Source organism: Corvus cornix, chromosome 4, assembly GCF_000738735.6.
Source record: "Corvus cornix cornix isolate S_Up_H32 chromosome 4, ASM73873v5, whole genome shotgun sequence".
Lineage (NCBI taxonomy): Eukaryota > Metazoa > Chordata > Aves > Passeriformes > Corvidae > Corvus > Corvus cornix.
This window is the reverse complement of record NC_046334.1, coordinates 50,387,605-50,413,204: the sequence shown is the minus strand read 5'-3', so window position 1 is coordinate 50,413,204 and position 25,600 is coordinate 50,387,605. Positions and strand designations below refer to the sequence as shown.

Genomic DNA, 25,600 nt, shown 5'->3' with positions numbered 1-25,600 from the left:
CATTTCTAACCACTGCAGACCCAGGAGTATAGTCCATGACAGGAATTTGCCTGTTAAACATTGTGTCCTAAGACTGCAGTGACATGAAAAACCCTTATTCTTCTACCGTGGTTTCCTGTCCTAGACACTGTATTTTCCCAAAGGTCTGACTTTTTTATTTATAGAAAATATAATGAGGCATTTTGCTCCTTATTATAATTGGACAAACACTGTGTGAAAGATCATAATTTCTAAGAGACCCTCAGACTGATAGTTTGGATCCTACATCAATCAGAGGAGCTTCTTGCCCTGATTTTGGTGGGAATCAAATCAGCCCCCAAACCTCATGAATGATGCTTACAGGTGAGCTTGTATTTACTGCTGGCTGTTTGGGAGTGTGGCATATGAAAAATCAGACCTGTACCTACAGCTGCTGTACCCAGGAGCTCAACACTGAGCACACGATCCAGTGAGAGTGCAGCGAGCGTGGCAAGCACAGTGACTTACAGAACAAGGTGGCACACCCAGCATCAATGCTGAAAGAGCTGAAATCTGATCTGATGTCTTTGCAGAAGGACAGAGAGGACTATTAATGTGTATTACAAGGATGTAAATTTGAGCTGTGAAACAGAACTATGAGATAAGCCACAGCCAGAACTACAGATTTGAGTTTTGTATCTATCTGCTGTGGGAAAATGGAACCTTGGATACAAGAGCACTTAAATCCAGGGCTTAGGGCTTTGGTCTTGAGTCTAATTTTTCCATCTTTGTATGTTTTTCAAAACTATGTTCAGATTTGATCTAACACAAATTCAGGCCCAGACCCAAAATCTCAATTCAGATTCAACTCTACTGAAAATGAGTTATCCAATTTGTGCCATTTAAATCCAAATTTGTCCTAATTTCTAGGAAGTTCAACGTCAGTTAAACTGGTTTTGAAGTTCTATGGTGAAGTTCAGGTTCATATACCAGAAACATTTGGAGAAATGTAGAGGAAGAGGAAAACACAAGGGTGAAAATCATAAGGAAAATACTGAGAAGATCAGCTGCCAAGAGAGGGGAAAGAAGGGGACACTACTGCATGGCTCTGTTCACGCTTCTGTCAGATAGGACATAGAGAACCAGTTCTAGTGTGGAAGCTATGGAGATAGATCAGCATGAAATGTCTATATTATAATAAATCTTGGTTTTCAGGTAGATTTTCTGGAATGAGAGCATTCCCATTCTAACCAGTGATGTAGATCTGGGACTGGAACTGACTTGTATCTCTCTTGGAAATGATGGCACCTGACTGCTTTCACCTTGTGAGCAGGTATTTAGTATTCTAGATAGCTGACACACTGACATGATGGTGTAGACATGACATGAATCTGGGGTAACAGATCCAAGCAGAAGTAACTTAGTACCAGTGACATCACTTCACTGGTTAAAGACCCTTATTTTAAAATTAAACTCTTATTTTAAGAGTGGTTTCTTCTAAACTGAAATGGTTAAATCTTTTCTCCAGTCCTGAGAAGATCATTTCCATGAATGGAGACATGTGGAATATTACTGTTTTGATTTTGCTGTTCTTGATAAAGAAGGAAACCACAAATCCTTGCTTGCTCTGTACTCAGAAAGACGGAATGAAAAACACTAAGCGACCACCTGCTGTGCAAGCACAGCCTGAGATATATGTACAAGCTGGTAAGAAATAAACCCCTTTTTTCATTCTCAGTGAGACCAAAGGTATAAACTTCCTCACACACAGTGTCTCCTTGGTCAGCAAGATCTGCATGGGCTGTTGAACTTGGCAGAAAGTGCTCCATGTTCGTGCTCACTCTCTCTCTCATGTGCTCACCATTGAAAGTAACTCCCACAGGTGCTGCACAGAACCAGAGTTCATTATTTAGACAGGCATTCATACGAGAAGGAGCACTCAAAGTGACATGCAAAAAGCATCTTGCAACTGCCTTTATAAGGGCAGTGACATTGCAGAAACTCAACAAAATTATCATGTGAAGCTCAACATGTTATTGTGGGTTTTGTCCTTTTCAATATCCGCATTTTTGTTTACTGATTTATCATGTGCATGTGTGAAACTGTGGACCCAGCCTCAGGTCCAGTTGTTGCTGTACTGTTTTGCACACTCTGTGCAAAGCTTTGGCACACATGGACCAAGTGCAGATTCCATAAGACCCACACAGAGCAGTGATGACTGTGCTGCAGAAACACTCAGAGCTAAGAGCAGGGCCATGTGTGGAAAGGGAGCCCAGACTATGTGCCAGAGAAGCCTGATAGGATAAAGAAGTTTGAAATTGCAGGATGGTTCTAAAACTCAGCTAAGACTTGAACAGCAGACTGAATCGGTTCTCTCATAAAAAAGAGAGGAAATCCTAGTGGTGTTTAAAAATTTCATGAAAAGGAGAAAGCAGAAGCAGTAGCTACAGAAGAAATTGAGATCAAAGATGGAGATTTTTTTAAGGTGGAAAAGCCAAAAACTTGCTTGCGTTATGCAGCAAAAAATCCCAGAACAAAAAGAAATGAAAGTGGCAAGTAGAAGACAGTAGAGATGGGAAGCGTGCAGCCAGAGATCAGCCTCCAGTAGAGGTATATTCCCTGCTTCTCATCCCACACACCACTATTACCAGCCACAGAGTGCCTGTAGCTTGCACAGCACCACCATTTTCTCCAGACAGCTGCTTGACTGATTATATCCCTCTTTAACCATTCTGGAATGTGTTTTTAAGATGTTTTGATGATCAGATCTACCTACATGACATCATTGCTGTGGGCCAAGGAGCTATAATGACAAATCTGACCCGGGCTCTTGCACTTGTGAGTGTGGGCACATACAGACTTTGGGCATGGCCTATGCTCAAAGTATACTCAACTTTTTAAAGTATGTTTTCCCAAAATTGATGGCATAGTCTGGGAAATGAAATCTCATCTCTGGAGCATTGCACTGGGACCTTCAGTGCATTTTTACTTCCTGCCTCAGACACAGCGATTTGTTGATGACTGCTCACATAGTGAACTGCACAGTTACCCACTCTGCAAATGCTGGGAAATATCTTCCAAGGTAAAACATTAACAATTTTTGAAAGATGTGGAAGAAGTTAAATTAAGGTGAAGCTTTCTCGGTTTTCTTTTCCTTTTTGTGAGACATTCAGCATTTGGTTCAGCCCCCAATGTTATTTAAGTGTACTTGGTGCTCACAGAAGAGTTTGAGGCGGTTGAGCATCCCAGAGGGCTGGGTACACAAGTCCAAGGCTAAACATTTCCTAAGAAAACATTTCAGGTTACCTTTAAAATTAGAGGCCAAATGGCAACTATAAAACAGGTAATAAATTACTATCACAACCAGAGCCCCGTATCTCCTTCGCAAGCAAACATCTGAACAAGACCAAACTACCGGTAGTGCAATAAAACACAAAGGGTGTGGAGTTTGTGTAACATGAAGACATAATTTCTGCTTCATGAATCTACTTATAGAAAGAGGAATGAATTTCTGGGAAGTAAGCAAGTTCATTTAAACAGAAAATAAACTTCAAAGAGAATCATAAAAAGGGGAGGGCAAACACAGATCCCTTTGTTTTCAACTCTGTACAATTGCTCAATAAAAATGTCTGCTATTCAGATTTAATTTTTGGTTTAAACATTACAATTTCTTCTGCTACTCTTGGCAAAATTATGTTCTTGTCCTGTAGGGACTTCTGTCATTACTCTTTTTCTTAGCCTCTGAGCTTAAGGCTTCACAGGGACACCAGAGTTCATCCCCACAGACTGGCCTCCAGGACTATCGGTTGCTTATAGCTTACCCAAAAGTGTGGAGTGATATTTTCAGATATGGACACTATCTCTGCAAAAACAGTACAGGTTAGCTCAAAGTCTGAGAAACTGGATGTGTCACTACTGTAGGAAAAAAAAATCCATTCTTCATTCTTTCTTTTCAAGCTACAATATAAATTCCGAATCTATTTCTGATTTTTAACTTAAAAATGCATATCTTTAGAGCAGCAGAGCGTTAGCTGGCAAGTCAGCTCTTCCTTTTTCCCTGCCTCTGATCATAATTCCTCTTTTAAAAGACTATCTGTGATCCTCTTCAGCAAAAAGAGAACCAAAGAAAGACTTTAATTCTTATCAAATGTTGTAGCTATATTTTACCCACAATTTCCTTATTCTCCTGAGAGCTGAACCAGCTGACATTTATGGATTTAACTATTAGCATGCTATACATGATATATCTTAACTTACCTGGGCACCCTGCCTACAGTGGCAAGGATTGCTGTTTTTAACAGTTAAATTTCCCATGGCATTTAGTGGACCTAGCTACCTATGGGGACCTACCTCATTTTCCTGCCTTTGAAAATCCAAACCAACGTTAATATCTAACAGTTTTTGTAGCAACCTTTTTAATACCCAAAAGAAGACAATTTGTATTTGTATATAACAGATCCCAAAGACCCAAGATGATAAAGAAAACCAAAATACAAAGTCCACTGGAGGCAGAGCAAAGACAATGTATGACACTAGGGACATCAAGATCATGATTTTGGTCATCTGCTACACTGAAAGCTGGGAAAAAAAAATAAAGTTCCTTATTTACCCACAGACTTGTCCTTCTCTTGTGAACATCAAACTCACCTGGAGCATGAAATGTTTCTGGAGACTATGGCATTGTTTTGGTCTGGTTAATATTTCTTTTTGTAAAGCTTTTTATCTTGTTTTTCAAACAGTGCTAGCACCAAAATGACCTGGCAGCTTTTCTTTTTAAAGAAGTATGACTGGTCAGATTCCTAGGAATAACTATTTAAGCCAGAGGGTATGTGGTAGCCAAAGATCCTCTACAGTTATAAACAAGTACTTCTATAAAACATTGCTTCAGGGAGAGAAATGTGGCAGATAAGGCACTTCTGGATGACAGTTACATTTTCCTCAAAGTAGGAAAAACAATGTCATAGTTCCCAAAGGCCCCATCTCTGAGCTTGAAATAGAGCAAAAAATTAAAAAGAATGAAAAAGAAAGCAAGCACTGTTTTCCATTTCTCAAGAACTGCCAGTAATAAAAAGACAATGGATAAGCCTTTCTTGCACTGCATGTAATATTTTTGCATCTTCATGAATGTTATGTATATAAAGCATACACAGAGATGGCAAGAAAAATAATACCATCAGTACAACCAGAGTTGAGAAAACAAGCATTCAAAGCCAGGGAAACTGTCTTAAAATAAAATGCTATCCCTGAGCTTTACCCTCCTATATTTATTCTAAAATATAGGATTTGTTATAGAAATAAACAAGAGAAATATTGGTGATTCCAACAGCACAAAAACCATAAAACCATTTTTTGTACAACTCAGCATACTATCCTTCACCAAAAGTAATGTTTGGCCCTTGCACATCTGTAGGCTGGAGAACTTCACCAGCTAGTTTTCTGCAAGCCTCTCATACTTGAATTGCAGAAGTGTATTAATTAAGCTAACTTTGGTCAAACTGTCTTATTGCTTAGTTATCCTTGCACAAGGAAGGTGTGGTTTTATCAGGGGAAAAGTTATTTAATGTGTTTGGAATGAAAAATGCAGTAGATACATTCTCCCTCCTGCAAAGGGACAAACTATGAAACTCAATTAAATTTAGTAAAATTGTACACCATTGGTATAAGGATTTAGAAATCTAAATTAAAGATTTCCCTTTAGTACTCAATATTACTACTACTATCTTTTTTTTTAACCCACCCAAATGTTAATGGTCTCATAAATTACGCAACACACACTCTGAGTACATCCAAATTTTTTGTTTATGTGAAATAAAAATAATAATGAATTCATTAACTGTCTGCATTGATATCAGTCAGGGACAGTTAATTAAGTAGTTCATAAATTCACCATTGAACAAAATGTTCCTGTAGGTTAAAAATAAATGAAATGTAATATTAATTCCTGTGTTTAGGGATTAGAATCAAGGATTCCTGCAGCATGGTGGAGGTTATCAAATGAAACCACAGAAGAGAAAACAGAGGATACCAAGACCACAGGAAACCCATTAGACCCAAGTGTAATTATGAACTAAGTAATGTGGTCCTGGGATATTTCAGACAAAATGTTTCCACTAAAAATGGAACAATATTCATGGAAATGTGCATTGCTTCACCTAAATCTGAGGTATTTTGTATACAAGTCTGGTCACTCGTTCAGAAGGGATGAATTCAGGATGCAAAAGCAGTGCAGATGACTGGCATGAGCCAAAGAACGTATAGGCTACCATACATGAAAATACAATAGGCTCATTTGTTTAACCTAATGAAGTAAAGGTCATTAGTGAAAATGGAATCAAGCATAACATCAGAAAGCTAAAATAACTTTTTCAGCTATTGGATAATGCTGACACTTGATGGAAATTGGAATTCTGATATTTGTACGATAATGTAGATTCTTAACCAGCAAAAAACCTCGTTTCTGAAACAGACAATTAGCGGAAATAGAAACTTAACTGCTTTACAGAGAGACACAACTAACTAGTGAGAGGGACTGTATGATACAGTTGTCTGCAACAGGAGAGACACAGACTTGATGATCCAAAATGTCTTTTTGAATTGTATCATCCTACCTAATAGGTACTAATCCTATAGGTATAACCTATAAGTTTAATGGGGTTCAGCCATCCATAGAACACTAGGCATCACCAATGTTTCAAGGATTGCAATAGCTGACAGGTACTACCACCTCAAAATCACTTTTTAATTTAAATCAAGAGCTGTCAGGCAAGTGTTACTCATGTTTACTCTTTTCCTGAAATCACCCTGGCTTGCTATGGCTACAGACATGCTGCCAGTAGTTGTCCCCGCTAAAAGCAGCTTCCAGTACATCGGTTACCCAGACTGTGCTGTGTGGGGTCTCATCCCTGCCCAGGCTCCTCTGCCGAGTGGTTCCCAGCGACACAGCCCTGCTGCAAACTGCCTCACATTGAGCACAAGCACTCAGAGAGCATGGAACATGCAGTAAACCTAGAGGACTGTGGGAGAGACTAGCAGTGTTGAAGCAGCCAGGATTTGGAAATTTTGGCTTTCAGGAAGAGGCCAGTTTGTTAACATGAACTGTGAATCCTGGAGTGTTACAAGCCTGGTTTTTGACTTCAGCCTGTTTTCATCAAAGACCACCTTTCTGTTGAATGAGGTGGTCCCACCCAGGGGTCACTTTCTGGTCTATCTGCAACCTTGTCACCACATGGTGAAACTGCAGCTATTGTCTACTGAAGTTTTGCCCACCTCCAGCCATCGCCTGTCATTCCTTCTGCAATCTCATTAAGCCGTGTTTTGCTTTGCTGACACCAGCGTTGCCAAAAAGCTCAGCTGGCGAAGGAGACTGTGTTAGTAATGTGGCTGGCATTCTGCCTCCTGGAGCTGAGGTCACTTCTGAGCACTTCTGAGTCTCTGCTGGTCCACTCGGATGGATGGCCTAAAACTCTCTCCCTCTGTTTAGCTTCCCAGTGACGTAGCAGGCTTGCACTTGGACTATTGCACTGGCCTTGCTCCCTAGCAGTGATAATATCTATAACAGCTATTTTTCTTGCCTTGTAGCTTCTCTTCCCTAGCCAGCCACCTGAGCTGTTGAAATACTTCGTGATCCTGTGTTCCAATTCCACTTGAAAGCTCCAAGCAGCCCTGCAGACCATTCCACCTAATTCATGGAAACAACTCAGCTTTGATGGAAGATTTTACTTAAATTGTTTCAAATTTGGGTTAGAATGCTTCTTTTTCGGTTCCCTTGTGAAACACTCATCAGCCTCATTTATGCAGGTCTTTTCATTTCAGAGGCCAGAGATGTGAAGCACAAACTCTGCCTTCTCTTCACAGTCTATAAACAACAATTAACTGTCTAGGATGGAGTCCATTTCACTTCACCTCAGCCATTAAAAAGTCAGCCTAAGTCAATAATTTAGATTATCTCTATAATGGCTGGAAAAGGGAGATTTCTTTTAGAAGAAAAACCTTTACCTACACTGACACATGGGGAGGTCTTACCCTCTGGAGAGGTCTCTCTCCTCTGAATGCATATCTAGGACACCTAATACTCAGAAACAAAAGGTAGATGAGTCTGAAGATTGATGGTTTATGTCTTGACAGTATTTGTAAAAGAAACTAATTATTTCTGGCTCTTAAAAGCTAAGTAAAACTTTGTAGCCCATTTCAGAGAAGGTAAATAGAAGCACATAGAGAATATCTATCAAAAGACAGACAATCACTGTCAAAGTCACAAGATAAAGACAGGAGATCTTCAATCACAATCCTGTGCTAAGAGCATTAAACCCTGCCTCTTTCAACAAACAACTTTCTTCTTGTTGCCTGCAAACTTATCAACAGCAGTTTTACACGGATTATTAATTGCTTGTAGTGCCTTGCCTAGAAAAAAGTGGTCACACACAAAGGGTTTTCTGTCACTGGGTGGCCAGTCCATACCCCCTAACCCCTTCAAGCCAGCTTGAAGAGAGCAGTCAGGTTCCACATCCAGAGCAGTTCTAAGTGATACTTTACTGCTCTGGATTCAGTAAAATTCCAGTGGAGACACAGTCGTACCAGGAAAGTGTTGGTTTGATTTTTGGGTATTTTTCCCAGGAAAGAAGGGATATGAACAAAAGCAATCTTTCCTCTGATCATAACTGTAGAAGGCTTGCCAGCTCCAAACATACTTTCTAGTGTAGAGCAGACCTCGAGCCTTCACAAGTATTATGTCACCTTCCATACATAAAAGTCAGACCTGTGAACCTTCAAGTTCTTAGGTTATGCAAGCCACTATGTGTGGATCTGTAATAATATACACATTCACACATATTTGAGTGTACCCAGAAGTATTTGCATGTGCACACACACAATTTTATCATTTTTAGGAGTAACTCTTGATTTTGAAATATTTGGTCTTACTAAGTACACAGCTCCCCAGAAATTTGTATGCACCTACAGGGGAACTCCAAAGAGATATCTCTCACTTTATCATGCTGGACTTAGCCTTCTGAAAAGACTGACAAGATCAGGAAGGGAGAGGTATGGCTATAAAGCCAGGGTGAATAATTTGTGGTGCAATGTAGTTGTAAAATCACTGGGCAAATACCTACTGTATCTCTAATCCATTGAGCTGCTGAATGTGGAGTGCCTGTCATGGAGAAGCCCAGATGTGTCATACAAGAGGCTGCATGGGAGTCCACAATTCTTATTGCCAGCTTATCAGAAAGAGTCATAAGACAAAGGAATTGCTCTTTTTCAAATAGTTCAGTAGCTGAGAGCAGAAAATAGTGGGTTTGTTTGTGGTAAAGACAGCAGTACACCCTGCACTCACTCTGCTACTGTGCAGAAAATGTAAGAATGCAAAGCAATAGCATTTTAATTTCAGGTTGTAAATGCTACACTCTGCTCTTCATGCCCCATGCTTCATGCCAAAGAAAAGCTGCAGCATGCCAGACAGGAGCTCTTTTCAGTGAGCAGAAACAAAACTGAGGAAACTGGAAAACGACATTGGTGTACTGCATTTAAACTCCCTTCTTATGGTAAGCAACAGCCGCACCAGCAAGCCGCAAACAGAGAGACACCTTAATGGTCCAGGAAGTTCAGAGATCTTTGAGTTAAATATTGAGCAATGCAGGTGCAGGCTGCAGATGGGAGGTTTGGGTGTGAAAGCATGCCAAGTGCATAACAAAACTCGATTGAAGGAAGCCAGTACTAAGACCTCAGTCTGAATTCATTGCACATAGATGGCAGGAATTCCACAGATAGCCTGTGTGAAACAAGAGAGTTTTCAAGGTTCCTCAGTGTGAGAGCCACTGGCATAAAAAGGGACCTGCGGTGCTTTGCTCTCTCTCAATTACAGTTATCACTGGGCACACCCAAGGATATCTTATGCTAAATATGCAGGGACAAATAACTTCTTGGTGCAGCACAGCTGAAGTGACTGTATTCACAGAATCACTGTTTTTTCAAGATTTGTGTCTAATTACTTCAGAACTAAGAACTGAATATTTTGCTGGTCTTACCCCCTCATGCTACTTCATCTGTAAACTATAGGAGGTAAAAAAAGAGTTGACTCTCTTACACACAAAGCTGAGTGAAGAGAAACGCTATCAAAGCAGGCCCTTGCATTTCCTCGGAACCATTGACATACTGGCATTTAGAATCTGGGCCATTGTTCATACAATGGTTTTGATATATAAAGCCCTGTGCCTACACTAACTACTCCATTACTGCTGACATACTTAAAGAGACAGACTTTATGATTTATTCTTAATATCTTACATTCCTTTGCTTAGGTTCCAATTCTTCCTAACCTTTACAGCCAGCATTTTAAGTTTACACATTATTAATTATTATACCAGAAATATATGCAGTATATTAGGTTAGACACATACACAAGTCCTTGTAGAATGTAGGAGACTTCACAAAACTAAATTTCTCTCTCCTCAAGTGTCTTTGAAATTACTCCTAAACTTTTATTGCAACTTAAGGATGCAAATAGGATTTATGCATTAAATGGGCTGTTGCTGGCTGTTAGCACATGGGTGAATTTGGTCCACTGGGTGTGTATGTTGATTTTTCACTCTAGAATTTCTGATCCTCCCAGTTCTTCACTACTACCTGCCAAGATTGCTATTGTTAGGTTTGGTTTTTTGTACACCTGAAGAAAGATTTATAACCTTTGTGGTCAAAGTATTCACATCTGATCCTTTTTCTATTTGCCTTTAACTCTCTTCCCCAGCCCTGTTCATAACTGCTTAATAAAGTTTAAATGGATTGATGATATTTTTATTAATTATTCATGTAACTAAAAGCTAGTTTATTAACTGAGTAGGTCTTGGTTTCTGGAGTACTGGGGAAAGAGCATGTCACTGAGGACTTCTCTATGTTGATGGTGGCCATATAAGAGGTTCTAACTTTCTCAAGTGCTTATTTCTGAGAACTTTCAGCTCCAAAGGACTGGTGTTTGCAACAATTTTCTTTGGAAGATTTGAGAGCTTAAACATTTCAGACTTAGTGGCAAATTTTAAATCAAGTTAATAGACCTTTTTGAGAGAAACAATCATTTGTATTTTGAGTTCTATAATTATTTCCCTAAGATAATAAAATTCAACTGTTTTGAAAATGAATGTTATTTTACCTGTCCTATTTTTCAAAATAGTATTTCCTTAAAGCTTGATAGCTTGACTCTTAAATTAAAACACCTTTTCTATTTTCACATTACATCTTAAATAACTGACATATTTTATGATCATCTCTGAAACCCAATAAGTCAAGCTCTGATTTGAGACTTCTGTATTATGAGTTTATAGTTCTTACTTGCCATAAGAAGACTCCAAAAAGAGATGAAACTTTGTGGCAGATTATAATGCTACAATTATATAATGTTTCTTTTGAAAAAGTCAAGTATTCAAGCATAGAAGAACAAAAAACCAAAAAGTTGAAAATTGCATTAAAAGTAAGAGCCATTAGTGTTATCCGAGAAAAATACATATATTCTGTACAAAACTGGAGACTCCACAAATCCCAAATTCTAAATTTTCAGCTATTCATTGAATACACACTTGACCAGTAGCAGTTTGTCCAGGCCTTTCATTAGAATTATGCACAATATATTGCCCTCTCCAGATGTACTCTGCCACTGCTTCATAAAGAGGAGACATGGCAGCAGGCACAATGGAAGAGGCCAAAGGAAGACTTTGGATACTTTTTGCCCCAAAGAGATGACAGAACAGATTTGATAACTGCAGAAATAAATACAGCATGTTTATGTAGAAAATATTTTATTTGTAAATAAAACTTTAATTTATTTAAGAAATTATGGTTCAGAATTTTTACAGCAGATTTTTATGATGGTATTTCTAAATAACTTCTACCAAAGGTGGAATTTCTTCACTGATGTGAATCTGCTTTTGCCATGCCTTACTGGTGAGGTTTTGCCAAAGCAGTTCCTTTGAGAGGTGCTCACTACAGGAATAATTTTGCTGTTCATAAGGGATCCAAAGAAGCCTGAGGAGAGCATGCCTTTATTGTAGACAGAGGAGAGTAAACTGAAAAGCCATCCTCATGTTCTCCTAATCTTGTTCTTCTTAGTCCCATGTGATTCAGACATCCCAGACAAACTCTTCAACATGCACATGAGCAGCAGTGTTCTCCCAGCACCAACACCCTTTAAAAGGCAGCCATTATTAACATTCCCACGACTCTTCCCACACCCATCCCTACTAAAACCCTCTTACCAAGCTTCTGAAAGCATCTTTGGATCTTTGGAAAGTGCCACATGGCTATGCCTGTTCCTCTTCCAGGTCAACCGTCTCCTCTCTAAAGATCTCTTCCTCTCTTCCATCTCTCTTGCATACTGTGAAAGGACATAGTAGGGAAAAGGATTTCATTGACAGTTTATATAGATCCAACAACCCATGTTTTGATGTGACCCAGGAGAGGTAAAATCTAATTTCTGGATAGTTTTCAGTAACTTTTTCCTGGTTTGGGAACTGGTTTATTTCTGTTTAAATGTTACTATAGATACTGGAATTTAGCCTTACAAAGTTACATAACCCGCCTCTGCAGAGGCGAGGGTAAGGGTGTCTGGAGGGACATAACACCCTCCTGCGCAAATCTGACGCAGAGAACATTTGGTGCAAAAATGCTGGGAGGGAAAGGTACCCTTCACACCTCTCTCCAGGTCTGGGGGGCTGTGTGCCTGCCCTGAGGCCCATAAGGGACAAAACATGGCTGAACCATCTGGGAATGACTGGGTGAAACTAGTCATAGGACAGTCATAAGAAATATTGAAAGGCTAACAGCAGATTTTGTTCAGAGAGAGACAGCGACATGTACTAGCAGACGTTCCACAGCTTGGAAACAGGAATGAAGGTACATTGCATTTGTCTGGACTATTCAGGACAGTGATGTGCACAGAAACCAACAACTTTGGAAGAAGCTAAGCCTAGGCCCAGGGTGTCAGTGGTGTAGTTAGCACACCAGCTAACTAGCCCAAAAAGCAGAGCTAGTCAGTTGTTGTGTCATTGCCGTCTCTGTGCCCAAGATCTCTGGTGGTGGCTGGATAAGCACAGTTCAAAAATCACCAGTTTCCTCAGAGCAAACTCTGAGCAATGTTACCTAACCACGGTAATATGCTCATGGCCCGAGGCATTTTTCTATTACTCATGAATATTTCTTTATCATATGGTAGGAAAAAAGAAGTTTCTAAACCAACTCATAAATTAATTTGGCTTTTTCACCATCATGTTCATAATTTAGGAAATTACTTAGGAAAAGTCCACTATCCTCAAAGCCCAGAAATTCTCTATTGCTCCACTAAATACAACTGAACTCCAAATGGACACCTGCATGTAAGAGGGGAAGGATGGTGCACTGCTTTCCCAATGTTTTCAACAAAGTGAGGTTCAGCTCTTGACCTCTTGAAACATTGAAGCCTAAGTCCGCACTTCCAAACTGAGATAGGCATTTGAACATTTAACAGAGTATCTACTGATTCAGACACTGTGATTTTCACGGTTCCTGACCCACACTACCAGTTTCCTGAAAGTGGTGATCGTGCTTCCCTATTTCACAGAGCTGCAGCAAAGAGAAATTCCCTTAGTGAGTATCTGATGCTTGTCATCAAAGTCTAAAGAAAAGGACTGAAGAAGAGCTGAAATGGAAATTCCCTGCATCCCAGGCATATAAAAAGCCCAAATGCCCAAATTAGTGTCCGTTGTAATCTTGCCTTTCTTGTAAACTGCTACAAATGCTCGCTTTACAACCAGTGCAGATGCTGCTGCTTCTTTAGTGAAACAGGGAGAGAGCCCAATGAGACAGAGACATCAGGCACAGCCATTTAGGACCAGAAGTAAGAATTAATCAACATCATGTGGTAATATAGGCTAGCAGATTTTGTGAACAGAAGCCTTGTTTCAGCTTTCCCGCATATACCTGCTCCCCCAGTTTTATATCTCACAGCTCTATGTCACTGCCAATTATACTGATACCAGAGCTTTTAACCCATATGGAGCTTTTAATTAAATAAAGGCCATTTAGATACACTTCACAACCTATGAGTAGAGTGCTGTACATGAAAAAGTCTCCAACACCATTTGAAATAAGTATACACTTAAGTTAGTAGATTTTTCCCAAAGCATGTAGAACAGGTCAGATACAGGTCCACTGCATTTAAAAAACAGGGTTCATGTAAACACAAAGAGGGATAGTAAATGATCCACCACTGTGAAAGCAAGTAGGAGGTCCTGACTCCAGTGCTTGTAGTGCATAGATATATATATATATATACAGACATTTCAATTCTATTTCCTCCTTCTGTTACCAAAAATAAAATAAAATAAAATAAAATAAAATAAAATAAAATCCTTAAAAAAAACCCCCACAAACCAACCAACCAAATTTTAAAAAGCCCTGTTTGCCTCGAGAAATGCCAACAGAGAACAATTTCTATGATGTATTGCCTCCCCTACTGTCCTGGGAGTTGGTTTTGGCTGGGATAGAGTTAATTTTTTTTCCTAATAGCTGGTACAGGGCTGGGGTTTGGATTTAGTATGAGAATAATGTTGATAACACACTGATGTTTTAGTTGTTGCTGAGCAGTTCTTACTCTAAGTCAAGGACTTTTCAGCTGCCCATCCTCTGCCAGCAAGGTGGTACACAAGAAGAACAGAGGGAGCATGGCCAGGACAGTTGGCCCAAAGTGGCCAAAGAGATATTCCATACCTCAGAGTGCCACACTCAGTATACAAACTGTGTGGGGGAGGGGTGAATTGCTGCTCAGGGATAGGCCTGGCATTCGTCAGCAGGTGATGAACAATTATAGTGTTCATCATTTGTGTTTCTTAGGTTTTATTTTGCTGTCTCTTCTTTTTGTTGCCTCCCTTTTCATTACAATTACTATAATATTATTATTATTATATTTTATTCCTATGATTAGGCTGTTCCTATCTCAACCCACAGGTTTTACCTTTTTCCCCCAATTCTTCTCCCCATCACGCTGGGGGCCAGGGCGCAGCAAGCAGCTGTGTCGTACCTAGTTACCAGCTGCAGCTGAACCATGGCTCCCAATTTTTGACAAACTGATTCCTTCAAAACTGTTTCGAGATGCACACTGAAAACCCGAGGACTTAAAAAGAACCTGGTCTTTTTTGAAAACGTAATACTAGCATGAAGTGATGTAGATTAAGGAACAGAAATGGTGAGTTTTCCCTCAAAGCTTAGACTGGTAGATGTTTTTCTGGTGATTGTTTTATCTGATTAATGAAAAATTTTGAAAGTGTTTGGCAAAATATTCTGTACAAATGCTTTTCCTGTTGCAGTGGAGAAGCTATGAGAACAACTGAAAGACTTGCACATATTGTGAAATAGTTTCTTTACTTTCACATCATTTTAATGTCACTCACTTTCTTAATGAAATCCTGAACCATAAACTGAGCTGTGGACAGGATACCTATGTAGTAACCCCCCCTCCATGACTTTGGATGTTCTGAATGCCACATCCCCTTCTATCCGACTACCTTTTCTTTTACAATCCCATAGGATTTTGCTTGAAATATAACTACTACTGGAGTATTTCAAACAAATTCAGGCCACTTTAACCAATCAGTTCAGTGTCGTTCTTTGCTCAGAAATGCCAGTGTGACCTTACTATTTGCTGAATCTGTAAATAAGTAATTATTTGGCTTACTTATTAAGGTTACACACCCTAGCTAGGATGAAAAACCAGACCTACAAGATAATCCTCACCTCAAGTTTCTGCTGGCTGTACTGTCTCAATATACCCATACTGTATAAGTGAAATTTCATCTAGCCTTCATACTGTAGTTGGACATGTGAGGTACAGGTGGTCAAAGCAATAGTCATCAAACAGGCATTTTCTCCCATTAATTTATGAGTATAGAATTTTGCTCTGCAGATAGAGACATATATTTTCCTTACTGCAGAAACTGTATTTCTAAGTATGTAATTAAAAATTTTCTGTCAAATAATTTTTCATTAAAATAGGTGGATCAATAATGGCATTATTAGCTATCTGTGTAGAAGGCAAAGAAATTAAATTTCATAGAAGAGGTATATATTTCACACTATAGTTGATATCACCCCTTAATCTTTTTTTTATATACACTGAAATTCTAAATATCATTGCCTTACAAAAGTAATTTCGAATATCATGAAAACAGAAGTTACGTTAAAAAAAAATAGACATGCTGATAAAATTTTCTAAAACTTTTGAAATTATGTATTTTCCTAGAATTTTTTTTTTTTGCTTTTAATACTTAGAACATGCAGTAAAATAAAAAATAATATTATTGCTGGTTAAAATAGGGAACAGCACTTGTTCTCAGCTTTTAACCAACAGATGCCATTCTTGCTGGAGCATATAGTACTACATACAGGTATGTAAGACAGTAGCCACTGGCTATTCCTTTACTTTGTTGCATTATGATAATTTTAACTTGCAATTTGTTCTCATTCAGGTTTTCTTTCTAACAAGCACAACATTTTATAGCTAGAAGTTGCCATGAACAGCCTGATTTTAAAGTATACATAATGATCCTTATCTTCCCCGAACAGTGGTACTTAATGCAAAAGCAAAGAATCACACGGTTGATCAGACTGGAAAGGACCTCAGGAGGTGGTTTAGTCCAAACTCCTGTTCAGAACAGGTTCTGAGTTTAGAACGGATTTCTCTAGACTTTTTCCAGTCAGATCCTGAAAACCTTTCAAAAACATTTCAGAGCCTCTCTGGGCAACTTGTTCCAAAACTTCACAACAAAACAATGTTTATTCTCATTTTGGCTAGAATTCCCCTCCCCCACTCCCTCATTTTTAGGAAACCACTGTCTCCCATTTCCACAGTGTGCTCCTCAGTAATGTCCAATGCTCAGGAGGCTGCTCTTAGGTCTCCTGACAACATTTCTTCTCCAGGATGTCACAGCCTTTACTGAAATACTTTTTTTATACAGTGATATTTTTAACTTACACAAATCAACTAAAGATGGTAGCTAGTTCAAACTGGTCAGAGTCTGCAAAGGTCTTTCAAACAGCAAGAGAAGGAACCAATATTTTACCAATTTCAGTACATTCTTCAGTCAAATGCATTAAATTCTACATTTTGTCTGACAAGTCATTTCATGGCCTCACAATTCAGCAAAGAAATGTGCTAACTTTTCAGTAAGCATTCAATAACATTAGCATAAAAGAGGTACAACATTTTTTAGTTCTACATTAACTTTTCAAATTCTTCTAGTATATCTTTTTCATACAATACCAGCTTTGCAAGGAAAAAAAAAGCCAAAACAACAAACCAAACCAAACATTGTTTCCCAAAATTGCATGCTTTTGGAGTTTGTTTTTAAATATTGAGCATTATGAGTCATTTGTGACTGTGGAAATTCCAGTAAGTCAATAGAGTTACATCAGACCTGAACTGGACTCTAATTCCTGACAGTATATCCTAAACTACACAGGCAAACCAAGTCCCCAGATGTGAAAGGAGTGTTAACATCCTCCATATTTTAAGACAATTGGCCAAATTAAACCCAAAATTGTTCCTCCATTCTTGCAGGACACATAAAAACCTGTGATCTCTGGATATATGAAACTGCCAAAGATCAATCTGTCTCCTACTCAAGTTATATAAAGCCATGCATAATAAAACACAACAAAACAGGGAAATAAATTCTTAAATTAAACAAAAAAACTCCTCAAGAAAATAGCTTAAAATGTATATATTTTCCCATCAGTCAAGCAAATAAGTAATAACTGAAGGTCTAGCAGCTTTAACTATAGACTACTGCACTTAGATAGCCGTAACTATCTCCTGGAAGATCCAAGACCTGGTTTTCCCCTAGGAGTAACCTGGCACTACTCCACTGAGCTGCTTAACTGAGCAAAGTCAAATGACTTTTACATGATATGGACTCTTAGTAGACATAAACAGACACATCTAAGTTACTTTTTGCACAGCAAAGTCAACTTTGATCCGTTAACAATTCCACTTTCTATCTAACTGATGCCTTATAAGATTTTCTGAGAATAGCAAAGAGCAGAATTACTTCCCTCAATTTCCCATCTACCATGGGTTGACCCTGGCTGGATGCCAGGCACCCACCAAAGCTGCTCTATCGTTCCCCTCCACAGCTGGACAAGGGAGAGAAAATACCACGAAGGGCTCATGAGTTAAGGACAGAGAGAGACCACTCACCAAATACTGTCATGGGCAAAACAGGCTTGAATTTTAGATGTTAACTGAATTTATTGTTAACAAAATCAGAGCAGGATAATGAGAAGTAACATAAGACCTTAAAAACACATTCCCTTACCCCTCCCTCCTTCCCAGCTCTACCTCCTCTCCCAGCAGCGCAGAGAGACAGGCAATGAAGATTATGAGTTCATCACACGTTGCTTCTGCCACTGCTCAGGGAAAGCAGTCCTTCCCCTGCTCCCTCCCACAGGAGACAGTTCTCCAGTGTTGAGTCCATCTCACAGGCAACAGTTCTCCACAGGCTGCTGCAACACAGGTCACTCTTCCACGGGGTGCAGTCCTTCTAGGACAGGCTGTTCTAGCGTGGGTCCCCCAAGGGGTTCCAAGTCCTACCAGCAAACCTGACCCAGCATGGGCTCCTCTCTCCATGGGTCTGCAGGTCCCTGCCAGGACCTTGCTCCAGGACAAGTCTCCCATGGGGGCCACAGCTTTGTCTCAGGCATCCACCTGCTCCAGTGTGGGACTCTTCCACGGGCTGCAGGTGGATCTCAGCATCCCCGTGGTCCTCCATGGGCTGCAGGGGCACAGCTGCTTCACCATGGTCTGCACCACGGGCTGCAGGGGAATCTCAGCTCCGGTGCCTGGAGCACCTCCTGCTCCTCCTGCTCCACTGACCTGGGTGTCTGCAGAGTTGTTCCTTTCACATATTCTTGCCCCACTCTTCTCTGGCTGCAATTACATCTGCACAATAACTTTCTTCCTTCTTAGATATGTTATCACAGAGTCGTTACTGCCATTTCTAATTGGCCCAGGCTTGGCCAGCAGCACGGCTGTCCTGGAGCCATTTGGCATTGGCTCTGCTGGACATGGGGGAAGCTTCTGGCAGCTTCTCAGAGAAGCCACCTCTGTAGTCCCCCACTAACAAAACCTGGCCATGCAAACACAATACACCATCATTTCAAGACTTCCAGAGCATATTTTGGAACACAGAACAAATCATTATACAGTAAAAGTCAACAGAGTAACTCACTTCTTATCCATGTGTTTTCCATTGCTTTCTGTTGGGAAGGAACACTGAACATAGACTAAAAGCAACAAACCTTTTATAACCAAACCACTGACTGCATATATTTTTGCACGAGAGAAGAACCACATCATCTTTCTGTTTCCTGTTATATACTCTGAGGAGAGATTCCAGCCCCACTACTGAGGAAAAACATAATTAGAGAAATAAAGCTCAAGAACAGTATTAAGAGACAGGGCACCTAGACAAGATCATTCTCAATTATAACGTCATCCATCATCATAAGCTTGATGAAGATTTGGTCTCCAAACCCATCAATCTTCACACATACATATCTGCTCCTGCATCCAAAATTGTTGTTATTCTTTCTGCTATGAAAACTTCAAGTGTCTCTCAACTACATCTTGGACATCACTACTAAATTCAACCATCTTCCTACACTTCAAATAATAAAATTCAAGCTCAGCAGCCTTCAGTAGTCATTGCACCTGAAACAAAATCATGCCTGTTCTTAAAAACATCAACATATAACAAGAAATTGAACACACACAACATCCCAGTCCCCACATGTTTTCTCTGTAATTTTGATTGCTGCAGTGGGCTTGAGGGCTGGCCCTCAGAGGGCTGATTTTTGTTAAAAGCAGTCATGTGTGACTTGGTGGTTTTAACTAGAAAGAGCAGTCATCCATCCTTTCCTTGTGTGAGGCGGTGAACACAAAAGAACCTTGTTTTGTGGTGTTTGAAATTTGTTTCTGCACAAAATATGTATTCATTTCAGGGATGAGGAACTACAGTAGTTGTCTTGGTCCAAGGGCCACAGGAAGGGACAGGGAGGAGGAGGAGGAACCTCGGCCAGGTCAGGCAGCAAGACTCATCATCCACGTGTGGGCAGGAGGGGGGCAGGGAGGGGTTCACACAGTAGCCACAGCCCTAGGCCCCATGCACCTCAATACCAGTTCTGCCCAAGCTCCTCCAGTGGTTTCCTCTTGTCCACACCTGGATGACAGAGCCAGGAAGCCTGGCTACTCACCCTTGCCTTGCCCTTCCTCCAAGCAAACAAGAAGGTCCCAATTATGCAGACATGCAGATTGACTCACAGGTTGCTCACGTGCTCAAGTGGCCACAAGATGAGAGCCCACCGTTACAACATGGGAAGTTTGAATGCAATGAAGGCGCATCTTACGTTGTGCTGAGAGCTTTTAAATACCTTCAAAGTCCTTTCCCATGGTAGCCACAAAACTCCCAGAACAGCATGGGAACCATCTGCCAGAAGACAAGGCTGAGTCACAGGATTCACAGGAGATGTCTATGCTATAGTCACAAGTGATGTGACTGCAATACTGTGTACATACAGCCAGGCAAGCTTTAAATTACCTGTCTTGGGCACTGGTAGTAGCCTGGCCATTGAGCTCAGGCCAGCCTAACCACTCAAGTATTTACCTAGCTTTTTGGGCATGTTTTCCAGCTACAAGGTCCACACTGCCACAGCTAGATTGCTACCAGTTCCCCAGCTGACTAGTTTTAAACCAGCTCAGGTATGTCTGTGACTGCAGCGCAAACATACCTAAGCTTTTAAGTCATTTAAGCTTCTATTCAAATTCATACTGCCTCAACGTCTACATTTCTAACAGCTTGGACTTAGAGCATGTATCCTCACCATACTGTGGAGATTAAACATTTGGGGTGCAATAAATTAATAGCATTTTAAGTGTGAAATTTATGGTTCTTCCAAAATGTGAATGGGGTTTAACAAAAGTAATGAATATTCCTGGCTATGTGATGACCTCTCACTCCTTCCTTCCAGAAGCTGTTCAGTGAGTACTAGATGTGTGAGGTGACTATCTGACCTGAAACTCTGCAGAACACAGTAAGTTTATACACAGATCTCCAAAACCTTCAAACATGTATCTGTAGACTAAGGAAAAAGCCCACTGATTGCAATGGACATTTTCCCTGCATAAATACCACTCACTGAATATACATCTATTACATTTTGTAACACAGAACAACTTGGAAGAAATGCCAGCTTAACAATTGTATTGCTTGGATCCAGCAAACTACTTCCAATTCACCTCATAACCTGAAGTTGAATTTAGGAATTAAAAAGTACACAGAATTCTTAAGTATTTCTTTTATTTTTTTTAACTGATTTTTGGGAAGCAGAATATGTCAGAAATGTGACAGAACCGTCACATTTATCACAGTGGCAATTTAGCTGAATGTAGCAAGAGTTCATTTTGACAAATAGCTGGATTTGGGCTTTTAACAGACATCTGAACATATTATACCCTTTCATTTAACATTTTAATACTGATTTGTTCACACCAGAGATCCATACGTTCCCCTCAACCCACTCTACATAACACCTCCTGTCTGCTTATACCAGAAAGTTGCACGTGCCAACACTCTTCCTAATGCTTGGGATTATGGATCCTCAAGGCCCCATCATGTTAAATGCTGCACCTTGTTGCAAGGGCTCATGGCAGGTGCTACAAACCAAAGGACACCCGAGCAGCATTATTCCTTTTTTTTTCAATACCAAGGACTTACATACCACTTTTCTTCCTTCCATTTTGAGACAGAAGCATTCTGTGGGGATGATGGTTAGAGCAGAGATGGAAGAGGTGTTGTGCTGGAAGATGTTAAGGGCTGCCATCAACCAGCCCTTTGATCTAGAAACACTTCCAGACCTGGTTAAAACTGCTGGGTCTGCTAACCAGATGGCAAGGACTCTCTCTTCTCCCAGCTTCTCCCTTCTGGTTTTTCAATTTCCACTAAAATCAGTAAGATTCTGCTCCCTTCAGAATTTGAACTAGCCAAAAAAGAACACAGGAAGGCAAAAAATTCTGAGAGGTGTACAATCAGTGCAAAAGCATCATTCTTGATCCTCCCTCTCCTCTTCCACTTCACAAGAAGACAGTAAAACTATACCAGATTAAAACAGGTTCACCTGACGCCAGAGCTAGATAATAGCAAGAAAACCAGTGACTTCACCAGGAGCAGCATGCTGGCTACTACTAAATATTTTGGCATTTCTCATTATTTGACATCAAAACAGTTCTGCCTCTGACCTAAGGGTTCCAGTTAGCTGTTTAACCTCTGCTAATTCCCAGAATAAAAGAACGCAAACTGGGACGTACCTACTTTATCTTGAGCATGTTCATGCAAGAAAACTACAGCAACTCCTTTTCACAGCCTTAATGAAGTATTTTATGCCCATGTGTGTAACACAGCATTCTGTTTATTTTACAGGCTTATAATAAAAAAATTGACACTATATGAGCTACATGATAGTATTTCAACAATACCTTGTTGTGACATGATATGGTGTAATTACTTAGCAGGAGATACTAAAATTTATTGTTATGTCACTGAGTCATACCCTTCAGGGCTTCAGATTGGTGTCTTAATTTGCTTTTTTAAAGCCATACAGACTAGCAAGTTAAGTCAGGGGATTTATTAAAACATCCTAGGAATAAAGACATAGACTGAACATGTGTGCACAGCTGTGTGTTTGAAAATACTTCCCCCATCCTTTCCCCTTCCTTCTTTGCTTTGCTTTTACTGCCTTATTGACTGGGTCAGTAAGAACCAAAGTGAACAGAAATTTCAACCCAAACATACAAAGAAACAGGTATGTTACATTAGGGTCCTATTAAGACAGTTATATACATAGACTGGTCCTGCAGAGCCAGAAATACTCAGCCCCTTCCACTGACTTTACCTACGAAACAAAGCATGTAAATGGAGACCTGCAGGATGACCTGTCCGTCCACATGAAGTATCGCTGGCTTTTCATCTGTCCACGCAATTAGCACTGGACAGGGCCTTGCCAAGCACAGCATTTGCCTCTTCCTTGGTCTCATGGTTAGGTACCATACATCAGTAAGGAGAGAATATGATTTTATATGGCACACTATAACCATTGTAAGCACACTACAGTGAACTGGCAGCAGCACTTTTCCCTAACCAGTGGAATTGATACAGTCAGCCAGGATACATTTTTAAAATTTTTTAAATTTTTTTTTTTTTAAAGTATTGCTCCCAGTGAAGTCCCTCGGTTATCTGGGGCTGTCAGTGCCTCCCATTTTATAGAGGGCGCGTACAGTGCACTCCGCTGAAAACTGTCTCGAGCAGCAAGCGCGGTCCCGGGGCAGAGCCAGCGCCCCGCCGCACCCCGCATCTCCCGTGCCGGGAGCGGCCCCGCAGCGCGGCCCCCCCTCGGGCAGCGCGGCCCCGCGCCGCTCCCCACTCCTGCCCCTCCCGCTGCGAGCGGAGCCCGGAGAAGGGGCGGGCTGGGTCACGCACACACACCTGCCCCGGGCGGGTGCCAGACGCAGGGCTGGGCAGGCAGGGGCGGCACGGGTGGGGGAGGGAGGGGATCGCCGCCTCTGGCGACGGGGGCCGAGTCGAGGGAAGCTGGCAGCGCCTCTCCCAGCCAGCCCCTTTCCTCCGGCGGGAGCGCACCCGGGGCACGACGGGCTGAGCGCAGCCAAAAAACCACCCCGGCACGGGCCTCAGCAGCCCGCGGTCCCGGCGGGCGAGCCGCCAAGCCGGGGCGGAGCCGCGCCGACACCTCTGCCCCACGCCTGCCGCGCTCCGGCCCTCGCCCCGCCCGGCCCCGCCACCTCCCTCGGCGCGACGGGGCGCGGCGCAGGCAGCCCGCGGCGGCAGGGCCGGGGAGCGGCCCCCCGCGCCCTTTCCCAGCCCCCGCTGGCAAAGCCAGCTCGGCGGCAGCGGCCCCGCGTGAGCACCTCCCTTCCTTCCCCCCGGGCGCTGGGTGTTGCTGTTGTTTTGCTGCCGCCGCAGGTCGGCCGGGGTGGACGCGGAGGGAGGGAAGCAGGGAGGGGTGCGCCCTGCCGCAGGGCTGCTGCCAGGTGCACGCCTCTGCCTGACACACGGGCGGGGAGGAGGAGCTGGACGGGCAGGTTTCTCGGTGGGGCGGCCCTGTTCCCCTCCCCTCTCCTCCCCAGGCTGCTGGGGTTAATTAAGTGTCTGTGAGAGGCTGTCTGCCCCCGGGAGGCAGGGTGGGCGCGTAGTCAGTGCGTGCCCGCTTGTTTGTGAGTGGTGACTTGCCCCGGCCCCTCGGCGGAGCCTCCACCCCGCGGGCGGGACCCGCCCGGCCGCGCTCCCTGCTGTGACCCTCCCACCGCCACTCACCCCGCCGGCCCGGGGAGCCTGGCAGGGCGAGCGGCGCCGGCGTCATGTGACAGCGCGGCCCGGTGCCAGGAGCCCGGGGGAAGGCGAGCGGGCGGAGGGCGGAGCGCGCTGCTCCTCCTCGCACACAGACCCGGAGACACCGCCGAGGCGCCTCAGCCGCGGGGACGCGGGACACGCCGGCCTCGCGCCTCGGTCCCACGGGAGCGCCCCCAGCCCCGCCACCTACCGCGACCCCCGGCGCTGCGGGAGCCGACGGAATCGCGGCGCGCCCCGCACCGCCCGCCGAGCGTAAGTGTGAGGGCGGGGTAATGCGGGGGCCGGGCTGTGCCGGCTGCGGGATGAGGTGCCGGACAAGGAAAGTTTCCAGGCGCTGCGAGCAGTGCGGAGCCCGAGGCGGCAAGGTGACGCCGCGGGAGCCGCAGCCGCCCCGGGGTGGCGGGAACTGGGTCTCCGTCAGGCCGCAGTTGCTGGGAAGGGGGAGCAGGACTTGCCGCGGGGGCTCAGAGCGGGACTCCCTCCGCGGCACCCGGGAAACTCGCTGTGCGGCCGGCGGTAGCCGGGGGCGCAGGGCCGCCGTGTCGCCGCGCCCGCCGGGCAAGCAGCGCACCTGTGTGGCCGGCGGGGCCGCTCGGGGGGCGCCTTCCCCCGGCGCCCTTCCCCGCCCGCCTGTCCTCGGCGGGAGGGCCCGCGGGCCGCCCGCCCCTCGGGGCCGCTCTCCCGCCCAACGCGGCCGCAGCCCCCGGCCTCTCGCCGGGGCCGGACAGGCGCATCTTCGGGCAGAGACTGAAGTGCCATCGGATCCTGGGCGGGATACAGTGCCCGACCAAACCGAGGTGGAAAGTACAGCGGGTTCGCTCGGTTCCGCGGGCGACGGGCGAGATGGCAGGTAGGAGCTCGCGTCCGGGCCGTGTCCCACCCGTAGCGCGGAGCGGATCGGCAGGCGCCATGTCCCCCGTTTAACTCCTGGTAAAGTCTAGGATGAAATCGGTTCTCAAAAGTCTGCCCCTCGTATTGTCAGGTCACCTTAGCACCGCTTGGCCGTCATGCAGGCGAAGGTAAAACGTGGGACAGCACAGCAGTGAAGTGTGGAGTTAGAAATAACCTTGCCTTTGCTAGATGCCATTTGTTGGTGGGTTTTTGTTTGGTTTTTTTTTTTTTTTTTTTTTCCTGGATCTCTGTTTATTTGTCTTTAACCGAAAGGGGAATAGGAGTTACTTGCTTTGGACTGCTGTGAGGTGAGTGCCTGG

The 25,600-nt window shown here is 43.0% G+C and overlaps 1 protein-coding gene and 1 long non-coding RNA gene across 5 annotated transcripts in view; one reads left to right on the top strand and one right to left on the bottom strand.

The window, feature by feature from the left end:
• Positions 1-11,791: 11,791 nt before the first annotated feature.
• Positions 11,792-23,772, bottom strand: LOC109144876. 2 transcript variants are annotated; one of them, XR_002045912.2, is made up of 3 exons: positions 21,748-23,772; positions 12,198-12,316; positions 11,792-12,127 (listed from the first exon to the last, which is right to left on the bottom strand). It is a non-coding gene; the product is annotated as an uncharacterized LOC109144876 (long non-coding RNA). The 2 variants fall into 2 exon arrangements; XR_002045913.3 differs by lacking the exon at positions 21,748-23,772 and adding an exon at positions 18,311-18,730.
• Positions 23,773-24,116: 344 nt separating this feature from the next.
• KLF3 (Kruppel like factor 3) overlaps positions 24,117-25,600 on the top strand; it is a 29,929-nt gene continuing 28,445 nt past the window's right edge. For all 3 annotated transcript variants that reach the window (XM_039550964.1, XM_039550966.1, XM_039550965.1), the window contains exon 1: positions 24,117-24,641. The gene's annotated coding sequence lies outside the window, so the exon portion shown is untranslated. The remainder of the gene's footprint in view (positions 24,642-25,600) is intronic.